The 16,105-nt window shown below is 36.5% G+C and overlaps 1 pseudogene; it reads right to left on the reverse strand.

Annotated features, from left to right (window-relative positions):
* Positions 1 to 15,146: 15,146 nt before the first annotated feature.
* LOC143643983 (FUN14 domain-containing protein 2 pseudogene) lies at positions 15,147 to 15,545 on the reverse strand (annotated as a pseudogene).
* Positions 15,546 to 16,105: the final 560 nt, after the last annotated feature.

Raw genomic sequence — 16,105 nt, forward strand, 5'->3', positions numbered from 1 at the left:
CAGACGGTATGATACTATATGTCGAAAACCCGGAAAAATCCACAACAAAACTACTAGAGCTAATAAATGAGTACAGCAAAGTAGCAGGTTACAAGATCAACATTCAAAAATCTGTAGCATTTCTATACACTAGTAATGAACAAGCTGAGGGGGAAATCAAGAAACGAATCCCATTTACAATTGCAACTAAAAGAATAAAATACCTAAGAATAAATTTAACTAAAGAGACAAAAAACCTATATAAAGAAAACTACAAAAAACTGTTAAAAGAAATCACAGAAGACCTAAATAGATGGAAGGGCATACCGTGTTCATGAATTGGAAGACTAAATATAGTTAAGATGTCAATCCTACCTAAACTGATTTACAGATTCAATGCAATACCAATCAAAATCCCAACAACTTATTTTTCAGAAATAGAAAAACCAATAAGCAAATTTATCTGGAAGGGCAGGGTGCCCCGAATTGCTAAAAACATCTTGAGGAAAAAAAACGAAGCTGGAGACCTCGCGCTGCCTGACTTTAAGGCATATTATGAAGCCACAGTGGTCAAAACAGCATGGTATTGGCATAAAGATAGATATATCGACCAATGGAATCGAATGAGTGCTCAGATATAGACCCTCTCATCTATGGACATTTGATCTTTGATAAGGCAGTCAAGCCAACTCACCTGGGACAGAACAGTCTCTTCAATAAATGATGCCTAGAGAACTGGATATCCATATGCAAAAGAATGAATGAAGAGCCATATCTCACACCCTATACAAAAGTTAACTCAAAATGGATCAAAGATCTAAACATTAGGTCTAAGACCATAAAACAGTTAGAGGAAAATGTTGGGAGATATCTTATGAAACTTACAATTAGAGGCGGTTTTATGGACCTTAAATCTAAAGCAAGAGCACTGAAGAAGGAAATAAATAAATGGGAACTCCTCAAAATTAAACACTTTTGTGCATCAAAGAACTTCACCAAGAAAGTAGAAAGACAGCCTACACGATGGGAGACAATATTTGGAAATGACATATCAGATAAAGGTCTAGTATCCAGAATTTATAATGAGATTGTTCAACTCAACAACAAAAAGACAGCCAACCCAATTACAAAATGGGAAAAAGACTTGAACAGACACCTACCAGAAGAGGAAATACAAATGACCAAAAGGCACATGAAGAGATGCTCAATGTCCCTGGCCATTAGAGAACTGCAAATCAAAACCACAATGAGATATCATCTCACACCCACCAGAATGGCCATTATCAACAAAACAGAAAATGACAAGTGCTGGAGAGGATGTGGAGAAAGAGGCACACTTATCCACTGTTGGTGGGAATGTCAAATGGTGCAACCACTGTGGAAAGCAGTTTGGCGGTTCCTCAAAAAGCTGAATATAGAATTGCCATACGACCCAGCAATATCATTGCTGGGTATCTACTCAAAGGACTTAAGGGCAAAGACACAAACAGACATTTGCACACCAATGTTTATAGCAGCGTTATTTACAATTGCAAAGAGATGGAAACAGCCAAAATCTCCATCAACAGAAGAGTGGCTAAACAAACTGTGGTATATACATATGATGGAATATTATGCAGCTTTAAGACAGGATAAACTTATGAAGCATGTAATAACATGGATGGACCTAGAGAACATTATGCTGAGTGAGTCTAGCCAAAAACTAAAGGACAAATACTGTATGGTCCCCCTGATGTGAACCGACATTTGAGAATAAACTTGTAATATGTCAAAAAAAGAATACATGAAAAGGGCACAGCATCTCAGAATTTAGAAATAAAATTGCAATTCCAGAATAGATTTGACTGCTGTAAGAGCTTACAATATAGGAACTTTAAACAGGCCTTCACCTGAAAACCTATGTTTTTTAACTCAATTCTCAGACTTTGCAGATTATAGTTGGCCCATATTAATAAAATATTATAATATTTGTCCTTTCTTTTCTGGCTTATTTAATGTTGCATGAAACCAAGAACAAGACTGCAAACCTCCAGGAATGTTATGTGGAAACAGAACAAACCAGGGTCAAGGCTCTGAAGTTTCAGGGAGAAGGTTTTATTAATCTATGGCATAGGGCTCAGTCAAGTAGCCTCTGAAAGTCTGAGCCCACAATAAGAGTTGTCACAGGGTTTTAAGGGAAGTGCTTGGCTAGTGCCGATGTACAGAAGGGGAGGGTCTCTACAGGAATTTTCCTAATCCTGCCTAAATACAGTTTCAAGCATTCCTGGGGCGAGTGAGACCTCTCAAAGGAGAAATGGCCTGAGTAAACAAGGACCTGCCTGCTGTGAGAGGAAATGGCTTGGGTAAACAGGAGCTGCCTGCTACAATTTCATTCAACATAATGTTCTCAAGGTTCATTCACCTTGTGGCATGCCTAACAACTTCATTCCTTCTTCCAGCCACTCAACAGTCCATTGTATGTATACACCATAGTTCCCCCTTCAGTTCTTCAGTTGATGTACCTTTAGGCAGCCTCCATTGTTGCAACTCCATAGACACTGTGTGCAAATGTCCATTTAGTCCCCGGTCATGGTTTCTCCAAGTATACACCTAATTATAGGGTTTCAGGATCATATGGCAACCACAGCCCTAGCCTCCTGTGGAGCCCACCACACTGCCTTCCAGAGAGGCTGCACCACTCTTCTTCCCTGTCAATAGTGAATAGATGTATCTCTCTCCACATTTTCCCCACCACTTTATCTCTCCATTCATTTTTTTTTTGTATGCTGTATGCTGGGGGTCACATTTCATTCTGTTTCCATGTGACTATCCTGTTATTTCAGCACCATTTGATGAATTTTTGGGGGGGAGGGAGGTGCATCGGCCAGGATCGAACCTGGGTCTCCCTCATGGTGGGTGAGAAATCTACCACTGAACTAACCTTGTATCTCCTTGTCATTCTTTTTTTTTTTTCTTTAAGTGTACATACATTTATTACCAACAATTCTCTCAACTCCAAAATTTGGCACAGGAATTAAAAATAAAAATTCATTGCACTGCCTAGTAAAACATTACTATTAGTTTTCATAAAAAATGTACAAACTTTGTTAAAAATTTATCAAGCCTTCAAATGATTTGGTTACAGATATTTATAATATATACATTTAAAACTATATGTTAACTGGTACAATGGAATATGATTTGAAGAAATGACTCAGCAAATGATTCGAAACACCCCTGCAAGCTTTCATAATCTGAAACAAACAGCAAGATGAGGTAAGCAAATGTACCAACAGGGTGAAAACCTCGCCATTCATTTTTAAACAGTTTTGTTCACACATCACACAGTCCAACCTAAGTATAAAATCAATGGCTCTTGGTATGTTTCCATAGCCATGACTTTACCACCTCAATCTATATGAGGACATTTCTATTTCTTCCACAAAGAATCCCGTACCCCTACCCTATATTTTCTGCCTACTGACATTTAGTTTTGTCATATTACCTTTGTTACATTCAATGGACACAGGTAACAACGTTACCGTGAACTATAGACACAAGTTTGCATTAACTGCATTTTCCCCCATACCACCCCATTTTCAACACTGGGCAATGTTGACATTCATTTGTTCTCCCTCATGCAAAAACATTCTTATATTTGTACATTTAATCACCATCATTGTCCACTCCAGGCATTGCTAAGTTATACCATTCCAGTATTTATCCTCTGTCTTTCCTCTGATGTCATACATGCCCCCCAGCCCTCCTCCCTCAACTATACCCACAATCAGCTTTGTTCAGTATTCTTACAATACTATCATCTGAAAATATTGTGCTATCCATAACTGGATCTTTATAATCAGTTCTGTTTAGGATTCATTACTCCGTTAGCATCAAATGTCCAATTTCTACCCTCTTTTTATCTTCTGATAACCTATGTTCTCAACTTCAAAGTTCACTCATTGATGTCAGGTCATGTTAGTGAGACCATACAGTATTTGTGCTTTTATTTCTGGCTAATTTCACTCAGCATAATGTCCTCAAGTTTCATCCATGCTGTTGCATACTTCTTGACTTTATTCTGCCTTACAGCTGTGTAATATTCCATAGTACATATGCACCACAGTCTGTTAGCCCTTCATTTGTTGATGGACATTTGGGCTATTTCCATCTCTTGGCAATTGTGAAGAATGCTTCTATAAACTTTGGTGTGCAAGTGTCCATTTGTCCTTGTCTTCAATTACTCTGAACATATAGCTAGCAATAGATTACTGGATCATATGACAATTCTATACTTAGCTTTATGAGGAACTGCCAACCAGCCTTCCAAAGTTGTTGCAATATTCTACCGTCCCATCAACAGTGAGTAAGTATTCCTCTTTCTCCACATCTTTCCCATCTTCTGTTTATTTGTCATCTTCTTTTTTTTTCCATAATGGCCATTCTAGTAGGTGTGAGATTATATTTCACTATGGTTTTGATTTGTATTTCCTTAATAGTCAGTGAGGTTGAGCATCTTTTCCTGTTTTTGAGTCATTTTTATTTTCTCTTCAGAAAAGTATCTGTCTATATCTCTTCCTCATTTTTTAATTGGGTGGTTTGTCTTTCTGTTGTTACTTTGTATGATCTCTTTATATATTCTGGATATTAAATTCTCATCTGTTATGTGGTTTCAAAATATTGTCTCCCATTGCATAGACATTGCATAACCAGCTCTTATCATAAGATGTATAAGATATTTCCTACATTTTCTTCTAAAAGTTTTAAGATATGAGCTCTAATGTTTAGGTCTTTGATCCATTTTGAGTTAACGTTTGCATAAGGTGTGAGAGAGGGGCCCTCTTTTATTGTTTTGGATGTGGATATCCAGTTCTCCAAGCACCATTTGCTGAGTAGAAAGATGCACATCAGCAGCACACAAGTCTCAAAGCTCAGAGGCAGCATCACACATCCCGAGTCACCACACCTAAAGTGTGTTTTATCCATGAAATTGATGTGACGCTGACCTGAGTGTGAATCATAATATGCAAGGAAGCCACCAGTCTTGGGGCCCCCTAATTAAATCTGTACTAGTCAGGCAGCCTCTGGTAACAATGAATGACCAGCTTATCTTCTATAATGTAGCTACCACCCATAAGTGACAAGTTTCACAATGAACCAACATGACCGTGAACTACATCTGACTAAGGAACATTAGTGATTCAGTAGTCAGTCCATCATAGTTCTATAGGCTCCTCTTTTATATTCAGGGAGGATGCTGCAAGAAATTTCTTAGGTGAAAGTCCAAGAGCTTACACCCCTATCATCAAAGGAGTTCTATTAGTTTTTGGGTTATTTTTTGACTTGTTAATTATTCTAGCGTTCTCCAGGCTTTCTACATCTACATCAGAAAAACTACAGTATGCTTCAAAGTTTCTTTCTAAGAAGGCAGAATTCTCCTGAGGCTCCTGCTTCACCTCCTGTATTTTGTTCAGAGATTTTTGTTGTGGGGCTCTGTTCTTAAGGGCAGCCAAAATGCATGTCTTATATTGCTCTACATGAGTCATTCCCTATGGTCACACATCCCCAGTCACCACACCTAAGGTGTGTTTTATCCATGAAACTGATGTGACACTGACCTGAGTGTTGATCATACCTGATGGGTATGGGTTCCTCCTTAGGACACTATTACTCCAAACAACATTTACAGAGTATTAGGGAGGCACCTATTTTATGTTCGGCTTCTCACTTTGCTTTTTCTAACAACATCTGTCTTTCCTCTGAAGTTAATAACACATCCATTAATGATTGACTGACCCAATCTGTGGTGGGTGTGGCTAAAATGCATGCAAATAATCTTTTTATTTGGTCTAGATCAGCCCTGTAACTGGATGTGCTGTTTTTCTAGTCTAACAAGTCAGATGTCAAAAATGGCATGTAGACCAACATAGTTCCTCAAGAGTGTCCTTTCTCATCAACTCCTAAGTGGACCTAATGCACTGGGTATTGCCCTGCCCCAGATGTGGATGCACACTGTCCAAATTGCATACCACTATGGGTATGGGATACAGAGCTCATCCTCCAATAAGGTCATGTGGGGGTGTTAGAGAAGCACTAGGGAGCTTCACCAGACTCAGAGGTGGTAGACAAGGTGGGGTTGTCATTCTGGTCTGTGCTGATTTGAATCTGTTATGCACTACAGAAAAGCCTACATTCTTTTAATCCAATCTTGTGCGGGGAAATCTATTGTTGAATGGGACCTTTAATTAGATTGTTTCCATGGAGATGTGACCCTTCCCATTCAAGATGGTCTTAACTCCCTTACAGGAGTCCTTTAAGAAAACACACAAGAACTGAGAGCGCTGATACAAAAGCAGACAGAAGAAATCAAATGAAGGACACAGAGGGAGAAAGATGCCATCTGGTGCATTTAATATTGTGCATGTATATGCATTTATGCACACATAAATAAATGTAAATAATTTTGTCTCTATACTTTTCTTGCAAAACAGATATTAACTCCATTTTATACAGCCACTCCTGGAAATTAACAGAAACTACATATCAATAACATCAACAAGCTATAATAATTTTTTTAGCATTAATTAGGCACCATGCTATAAAATATTAAGGCACAATAGAAGAGAATGTAGTATAAAATGAAAATGTCATAGAGTAAAACAGTTCTTAAGAAAGCTGACGTGGTGAGTGTCAGCAATAGGTGGTTTCTGGGGCTAACAGAAAAAATTGTTAATACTTGATGTTTTAAATGCCCCAAATACTTACCCCCCCTCTAATGGTACCCATCCCATTCCTAGTAGTTGTGTCTCTAGGAAAACTAATGTGACTTGCCTAGTAGACAATGCTTTATACTTGGCAAGAATAGCATAATCCACCCATTATAGAGATGAGGCAAAGTTGCCCAGTTTTGTTTGAGTTAATCCCTTGTAAATGCCATCAGCATTTGCTAATAAACTGAAATAATCACCCTCACATACAGGACTAGGCCAAGATCCAGGCACAATAGGTATCCACCACAGCTTCTGTGTAAGTGAGACATTACATGCACTGTTTTACAGATGGCCATTGAAAAAAAAATGAAAAAGCAATCCTCCTTAAATGGTGTTTTAGCTTCTTTGGCTGCTTAAGAAATATCATGCAATGGGTTGGGTTAAACAATAGGAGTGTTTTAGCTCACTGTTTTGAGGCTAAGAAAAAGCCCAAATCAAGGTGTCATCAAGGTGATTCTTTTTTTCATAACAATAGGTATTCTGGGGCTGGTTGCTGGAAATCCTTGGTCCTGGGCTCCACCATCACATGGCAGCCTCTCCTAGCCTCTCTCTTCTCTTCTGGGTTCCACTGACCATCAGCTTCTTGCTTCCCAAGGGTTTCTCTATCTCTGTCTGATTTTCATTCTGCTAATAATGGACTCCAGTAATAGAATTAAAACCCATTGTTATTCAGTTGGGCCACACCTTAACTGAAGTAACCTCATCAAAAGGTCCTACTTATAATGGGTTCACACCCACAGGAATAGATTAAGTGAGCCTATGATTTAAAAAAATTAGAGACTTAGATAGACTGGAATATTGATACAATTGCCTACCTACCTTTCATTAAAGAAAAATAGAAATGATTAAAATGGTTCAGACTATTGGCAGTTTTTTATTCACAATTTGTTTCTGTACTGATTCTGAGAGATTTTGAATCAAAAGATAGAGGCAGTGGAACAACTCTTGGTACATTACAGCCATCATCCTACAGCTGAATCCTCCAGCATACTTGCCAGGCTGGTAGTGCTTTCCTCTCTTAAATGGGCAGAGAGAGAGTCATTGCAAGCCCTGATAGCCCATTCAGACTTGTCTCACAGTTCTATATCCAGAAAGTCCTGTCTGAATGAAAAATCCAGGACAAACGGGTTGACTGTAAATCTTTCTGGAAAATCAATATCTTTTTTGTTACCTCTTTGTAAATCTCACAATCTTTGCTAACCTCAGAGTCAATCTGATTAGTGTGTGCTACTTCAGGGTCTAGAATCCTATTCACTTTATATTTCTTTATAATTTTCTATAGGACAGAAAAAGAGGAAAACTTTAGCAGGTGGAAAACTGTAGCCTTCTTTCCTTAAGTGGCTTGAATAAATTACTGGACTGGTCTCATTGTCAGTTGAAGAAATGTTTAATTCTTGATAGTGACTCCTCTTTATAGAGTACACTAACCCTTACTCAGCAGACTTTAGGGTGTTGAAATATAGTCTGAAAGTGCTCTTAGGTTTGCATTTCATTTTTTCACATATCCTTTTCTTCATCATCTAACCTTGAGAGAACTGCCTTTTGCTCATGTTCTACAAACATTGAAATGCTCAAAATCAGAGAATAATCCCTGCCTCTGGTTTTCCACCTTCCCTCTTAGTCTTATTGTTCTTTGCTTTAATGCCTAGTAATTTCTGAATGCCTGCCGCTTGCTCCTTCAGGGACTGATATCTTTTGAGGCTTTTCCTGTGATGAGAGGCAGCCTCCTCTATGGGACTTGCCTGGTGATCCTGGTAGTCAAAAGTTAAGCACATAAGAGATGCAAACCTCCAGGCCCTCCATGCAGGAAAATGTTGGGACCCAACTGTACATCGGCCACAAATGCATCTGTTCTTGCCTCTTCCTTTTGTTCCTAAAGGGATGGGTAGTGGGTAGCTTGGCACATTCACTCATCTTTCCCAGCTGCGTACTACTCCTGATATGCCACTTTTACCATTGTCAGTAGTGGACAGTTCAACAGAAACTGTTCTGTACATCCTCTCAGGGTTTCCAAATGTAAGGACAGAGGTTGTGTCCACATCCTATAGTGACACAGTCGCTCAGGTAATCTAGATAGATGAGAGAATTGGGGTCCTATCAAAGCTGCAGAGGCTGCCATTGTCCTTGAATGGAAGTCTGGACTGAGTTGGGTCTTCTTCAGGCTCTCCTAGTGAGAAGCAGATGTTCGCTAAATTTCACCATCCTTCCTAGAGGCAGCACACAGTCTTACAGAGGTCCCACTGGTTTCTCACTTTGGTTGCAATCCTGGAAGTCCCCTGAGCCATCAAGCCCTTCCCCTTCAGGTGCCAGGAGGAGACCCACCTATGGTCTGCATCTAGTCACAGTTCAGCGGGAAAACTACTTTTCCAGCCCTTGGCAGCTCAGAGAAAATGAAGCCAAGCTAAGGAGTTCTCTTGGTCAAGAAAACAGCCCTTGCCTCAAACCATAGATTCCTGGAGCCTGCGGCACTGCCAAGGGCTTTGGGGCACATGGTTGGGGCTGTTGGAACTCCACCCACCGAAGACTGGCAGATGATCCTGTTTACTAAAGCATAATTCTCCTCACTAAAACTCATCCTTTAAAGGTGAGTTTGAAAGTTATATACATTCATATAAATTCCATTGTAAGCTGTAGAATATGTTCATTATTGCTTACATTTCTTACCATTTATTAAATTGGGTTGTTTGCCTTCATTTATTGGATGGTAAGAATTCTTCATCTATTCTGTACACAGCTCATTTATCACATATGTTCTTTAAAAGTATTTACTCTCAGTATTTTGTTGAATTTTAATTTTCATAACTAGTTTTTAAAGAACAGAAGGTTTTAATTTTGATAAAATCCAATGTATTTTTTAAAAATTATAGTTTGAACTCATTGTGACCCAAGAAATAATTCTCAAATCACTATTCATAAAATATTTATTCTATATTTTATTCTAGATATTTTATAGTCGTAGCTTTTGTTTATGTGTATGATTTATTTCAACTTGAATTTTGAATATGGTATGATGTAAACAGTTAAGGTTTATTTTATTGTCTTTTTTTGTATGTGAATGTTGAATTGTTTCAAGACCAATTGTTAGTCATTTCAGTATTATTTCTCAGTTGAGTCACCTGGAAACTTTTGTCAAAAATCAAGTTTCTGTGTAAATGTTGGTCTATTTTTAGACTTTATCTTATGTTTCACTGATGTAAGTCTTCCATATTTTTCTTGATTTTAAAATTTTTAAAATTGCTCAATGGCCTTTGCATTTCTATATAAATGAGAATTTCATGAAATATCACTTTTTACAGAAATGTCTGTTAGAATTTTGCATTGATTGTGTTGTATCTATCTATCATTTTAGGGATAACTGAAATCTAAACAATTGATTATATATGCAACTGTCAAAACTCAACAGATTAAACATTTAAGATGTATGCATACTTTTGTGAGTAACTTATATCTCAATAGATTTTACTTCCAGAAAGAGTTTCAATTTGGTATTAAACCATAAGAAGTATGGTTGATACAATACAAGACATTCTTATAGCAGAAAAGTAATACTACACAAATTACTCCCTCATCACAAAGTTTCAAAATACTGTTATCTTAATTCTGTGTTCATATTTAGCATCATGAATGGTGAGTAATTCTGGTATTATATCTCCTTTTCATGATAGTACTATAAAATAACAATTATTGTGTCATTTTTTCTTGTTTTCTAGTTTGTGCCAAACAACCCAGCTAAATAAAAATCCACTCTTTAGACTGTAAATAATTAATTTAACATTCCTAGGATAATACATGGCTTCTAAATATATTGATTTCAAATAGTTTTGAGATAATTCAGTTAATAGTAGTACTATCAATAAACTATAAATTAATGTCTACTTTTAATGTTTTTTTAGCTGAAAAATATAAGAAGAATATTAATTGTTTTCTAAGAAATAACAAAATACAGCAGAATGCCAAAGTCAGGATTAGGGGCATCTGTGGATTGAAAACAAGTTGTCAGGGATAAGAACCTAGAGTATTTGATCTAACAACATACTAGGAATTTCCAGACATTAGATGCTTAAAATATAAACTAATCATGGGAACATAAGAATATTTTTCCTCTTTTAAGCATTCCTGCTTCTGAAAGTGAAATAGAATGACTAGAAATGAGGCAGTAAATCTCTCTTTTTGAAAAAGATAGATTTTGTAGATACAATTTTGAAATAATTTTCTTTGAAAACTTTTAATGTAATACATTTTGATTTAAACTAAATTGAAAAGGTAATAAAGTATGTATTATAGAAATCCTTAAATTTATATTTTGATTTTTCTTTAATTAATGCTTCTGTTCAAATAAGACAGTAAGAGAGGGAATAATTAGTTTAGGCAAGGCTTCTTAATTGATATTAAAACTATGACATGTAAGGTTGATGAAACCTGGACATTTGCATAGTTCAAGAATACAAAGATGACATCCTACTCAATGGATTCAGGCGACCAATGCCTCATCCGGTGGTCAATCTTAGCATCACGAATAGTGGTGTATCCTGATGTTAGGTCTCTTTTTGTTCTCTTACATGAAATTCACATTGCCTATTTTAGCCAAGAATATTTACTTGAAACCACCAATGCTTTAGATCTAACTTCCAGTTGACAAGAAATGAAATAGTTAGAAGACCAAGGGACAGGACACTGTCAGTTGGCCTCCAAAGCTTCCAGGGGATAGTTTCTTCTAGACAGCTGGCTGCCCTCTTTCAATAGACAGTGCCATGGGTAAAACAAGATTTTGCTAGATGAAAAGACAGTAAAGGAACATTATAAAAATATTTACCATCTGGGACTGTACTAGTTCATGGTTCAGAAAAACCAGATGTGAAGATAATTTTGGATAATTGGAGAACTTTGAAAATTGGGTTAAATCAAATAAAAACTATTAATGTGGAAAGTTGGGTTTTTTGACAAATGTAGTTTACAATAGAGCATATATGAAATGATCACATTTGAATTGAAGTTCAACTCCATTTATACATAAATTATACTTACCGATCCACTTGTCTGATAAGATATTTGCAAGAAATCTGGTAAGATACTTGATGAGATTATTAAATTTTGATTATTTATTTCTTCTTTTTTAGGTGTTCTATATTTTGAAGATGAACCTATAGTCCTTTTTAAATACACTACTTTGAGTGATTTCAAAGCACACAATTCAGTGATTTCCAGTACATCCACAATGTTGTGCAATCATCTCTACCATCTAGTTTTAGAACATTTAAATTATACCAAAGAAAAACCCCATTAATCACTCATTTCCAATTCCCCACCTCCTCCCAGGCCCTGGCATTGACAACTCTGTTTCCATCTTTATGAATTTACTTATTCTGAAAATTTCACATGACTGGAATTGTATATTTTGTGTCCTGTGATGTCAGGGTTCTTTGAGTATAATTTTTTAAGTTTCATCCATGTGTTTGTTTATATCAATATTTTTGCTATTGTATTAATATTTCACTGTTTTTATTACTGAATAATATTCCATTGTATGTATATAGCACGTTCATTTTATTCTTTTATCAGTTGACAAACATTTGGGTTGTCTTCACCTTTTGTCTATTGTGAAATGCTTCTATGACATTATCTGTACAAATTTTTGTTTGAATCTGCATTTTCAATTCTTCTGAGTATGTACCTAGAAGTGGGATAGCTGAGTCATATGATATCTCTGTATTTAACTTTCTAAAGAACTACAAATTTTCTTCCACACCACTTTACAATCCCACCAACAAAAAAGTGAATGTTCCTATTTCTCCACATCCTATCAAACACTCGTAATTTTCTGTATTTTAAATGGTAGTTATTATTTTTTTGTGGTTGTGAGATATTATCCCAATGTGGTTTGGATTTGCATGTCTCTAATGGCTAATGATGTTGGGCATCTTTTCATATGTTCTTTCATCAATTGTATGTCTTCTTTGTGGAAATCTGTGTTCAAGTCTTTTGCCCATTTTTTACTTGGATTGCTTGTCTTCTTCATGTTGAGTTACAGAATATCTTTATATGTTCTGCATATGAAATCCTTATTAAATATGTGGTTTCCAAATATTTTTCTCTCATTGTGTAGGTCATCATTTTACTTTGATATACAGTTTCAATTTTGACAAAGTCTCATTTATCTATGTTTTCTTTTGCTATTTGTGGTTTGGATGTAAAGTCTAAGAAATCATTGCCTAACACAAAGTCCTAAACATACTTCCCTATGTTTTCTTATAGGATTTTGCACTTCTTACTCTTATATTTCAGTCTTTCATTCCTTCTTGTTTGATTTTTGTATACAGTGAGGTAGGTGTCTATGTTCACTCTTGCATATGAGCATTAAGTTTTCCTAGCACCATTTGTTGAACAGACTATTCCTTTCCAATTGAGTGGTACTTGTCCTTTTGTCAAAAATCTGTTGTCCATATACATGAGGGATTTTTTCCAAACTCTTAATTAGCTTCCACTGGTTTATATGTCTGTCCTCGTGTCAGCACTATAGTGTTTTGATTACTGTAGTTTTGTAATAAATTTTAAGATAGGGAATTGTGAGTCACCCAATTTTGTTCTACTTTTCCAAGATGGCATTGGCTATTTGGAGTCTGTTACCCTTCTACATAAATTTGAGGACTAGCTTTTCTGTTTCTGCAAAGAAGGTTGTTAGAATTTTGATTGGGATTGAATTTAATCTGTAAATCACTCTGGACAGAATTGACATCCTAGCAATGTCTAGTCTTCAAGTCATAAACACAGAATATTCTTTCATTTATTTAAATCTTCTTTGATTTCTTGTAGAAATGGTTTGCAGATTTCTATGTACACTTTCTTTTCATCTTTGGTAAGATTTATTCCTGGGTATTTGATTCTTTTACTTACTATTATAGATGAATTTTTCTTGAGTTCTTCTTCCATTTGTTCATTGCTAGTTTATATACCCTCCTGATTTTTGGGCATTGATCTTATACCCCACCAGTTTGCCAAATTCTTTTTTTTTTTTTTTTGATGATGGAAATAATTCATTTCTTCTGTACACTCTTTCTAAGTTGTGAATGCCTGGATTGCTATACATCAAAAAATCTGGTTCAAATGTTAAATTTCACACTAACAGGATAAAGAAATACTGGAATTGGTACAAAGAGCTATGGCTACCCCTAATGTGTTGACAAGAGATAAAGAACAAATTTCAAAACTTAAATCCTTTTCCATGAAATAGAAACCTGAGAGCTTCTTACCATCCCTACCTAAGTCACTTGTTTTAACATTAATATATCACCTCTGAAATAGCCATGAAGTTCATCATCCTGTATGGTAGAAAACATCCTGTGGACAGTATCTTCATCCCCTACATGATTGCCAAAGTCTATCCATTCCACAGTATATTCTATTAGTTGGCATCCTAAAGATCTTCCCAGCAAATATAACACCTTCAGCACAGCACACACTTCAGCACAAGTTCATTCTATTTCCAAATTTTTCAATTATAGTGTTCATGCTGTCATTTTTGTTAGGATAAGAATAACAGGTGTGAACAGTTCTCTTTCTGTAGTCTAAAACCAACCAGTAAAGAAGAAAGCAGACACAGAAATACCCAAATATTTCATGCTTAAAAGCAAATGTATTCAGGCGGGCCATGATGGCTCATGGCAGAGTTCTTGTCTGCCATGCTAGAGATTTGGGTTGAATTCCTGGTGCCTGCCCATGCAAAAAAAAAGCAAATGTATTCTTTCATTTATTTAAATCTTTTGTTTACTTAAATCTTTCTTGTAGATTTATTCCCAGATTTATTCCTTTCTATGAAACCCATAACAAGGTATGTATGTGCTTTTTTTTTTTTTTTTTTTTCAAAATCAACAGCTTGGGACAACCTTTCAACCTTTGAGGATCCATTCATCTTCCCTGATGAGCCATACTGTGATGTGTTCTAAGTATCATTCTTGCTGATCTACAAATTAGCTGGATAGGTAGGGGATGGTAATGTCTATTGTCTTTTCCATCACCATCAAGCTCAAGTTAGGTCCATAAGAGTTAAGTTGTACTGAAAGATGTCTACAGAAAACCATTCCAATCTGCCACTGCAAGGAGGAAGGCATGAGGGAAGAAGAGGAGGAAGAGAGGAGACTCAATATTTTATGCTGGAGTATAGAGGCTGCTGGCTGGGAAAACACAACTGACACTTTCTGATGAATGATGGAAGAAAAACAAACAAACAAACAAAAAAGGAATGAATTTTTGTTTGCACATGAAGTAGTCTTCCTTAGGATGCAGAAAGCCTCGAAAACCACCCCCTGTCATGAGAACATTCTTCTGCACAAATGATGCAACCTCCTTAGCTTTTCTTTTGACTTCAGTAGGTATTTGGTTGCTCTTATGGATTTTCAACTGCTCCTTGTCTTTCTTCATATCCTATTCAGCTCTCTTCCAGTCAACTTTGATATACCCAGTATGGTTTGCAAGCTGAAGGTGAAAAAATCCACCTCTGACAGTTGTTGCAGCCAACTTTCCAACCTTCCGGAACATGAAATGGGCGCACCATCCAGTGACACCTCCAATTAACAACTGGGTCACCATACTATACTTTTCGGCAGAGGGCCCAGATGCCTGTCCAAACACCTCGCACCACCATGGCTGCTTTTTACCTAATTCCACAACGTCCAGTGATTCAAAGTTGCCCTTAATGTCTCTATGACTTGGTGCGGCCATTTCAGCGAAGTGGTCTGGCAAACGCACCCTAAAAGGCTTCGCTCCGAGGCCTGTGACTGGCGCACCATAGTTGCCGCAGTCAGTTTGCCTCCCCAAATTCATTTTTTATATCTCAGAACTTTTGGTAGATATTTTAGGATTTTCTAAAAAAAAAAAATCATTTTTCCCTATTTTCAGATGATGATTTCAATAGTAAATAATGAAAGTTTTACCTCCAAATTTCTAATTTGGATGCTGTTTATTTCATTTTTGCCTGAATGCTCTGGAAAGAACTTCAGGTATAATGTTGAATAACAGTGGTGACACTGGGCACCCTTGTCTCTTCCTGATTTTGAAGGGAAATTTACCAGCCTTTCACTGTTAAGTACGATGTTAGCTATGGGTTTTTCATATATGTCCTTTTCAGATTTAGGAGTTTTTCTTCTATCCTTGATTTCTAAGTGTTATTATCAAGAAGGGACACTGGATATTGTCAAAAGACTTTTCTGTCTCAATTGAGGTATTATGTGGTTTTTATTCTTTACTCTGTTAATGTGATGTATTACATTAATTGCTTTTGTTGTGTTGAATCACCCTTGCATACTTTGGATAAATTCCAGTTTTTCATGGTATATAGTTCTTTCAGAGTGCTGTTGGACTTTGTTTACTAGTCATTTGTTCAG

Source organism: Tamandua tetradactyla, chromosome 8 (assembly GCF_023851605.1).
Source record: "Tamandua tetradactyla isolate mTamTet1 chromosome 8, mTamTet1.pri, whole genome shotgun sequence".
NCBI classification, from domain to species: Eukaryota; Metazoa; Chordata; class Mammalia; order Pilosa; family Myrmecophagidae; genus Tamandua; species Tamandua tetradactyla.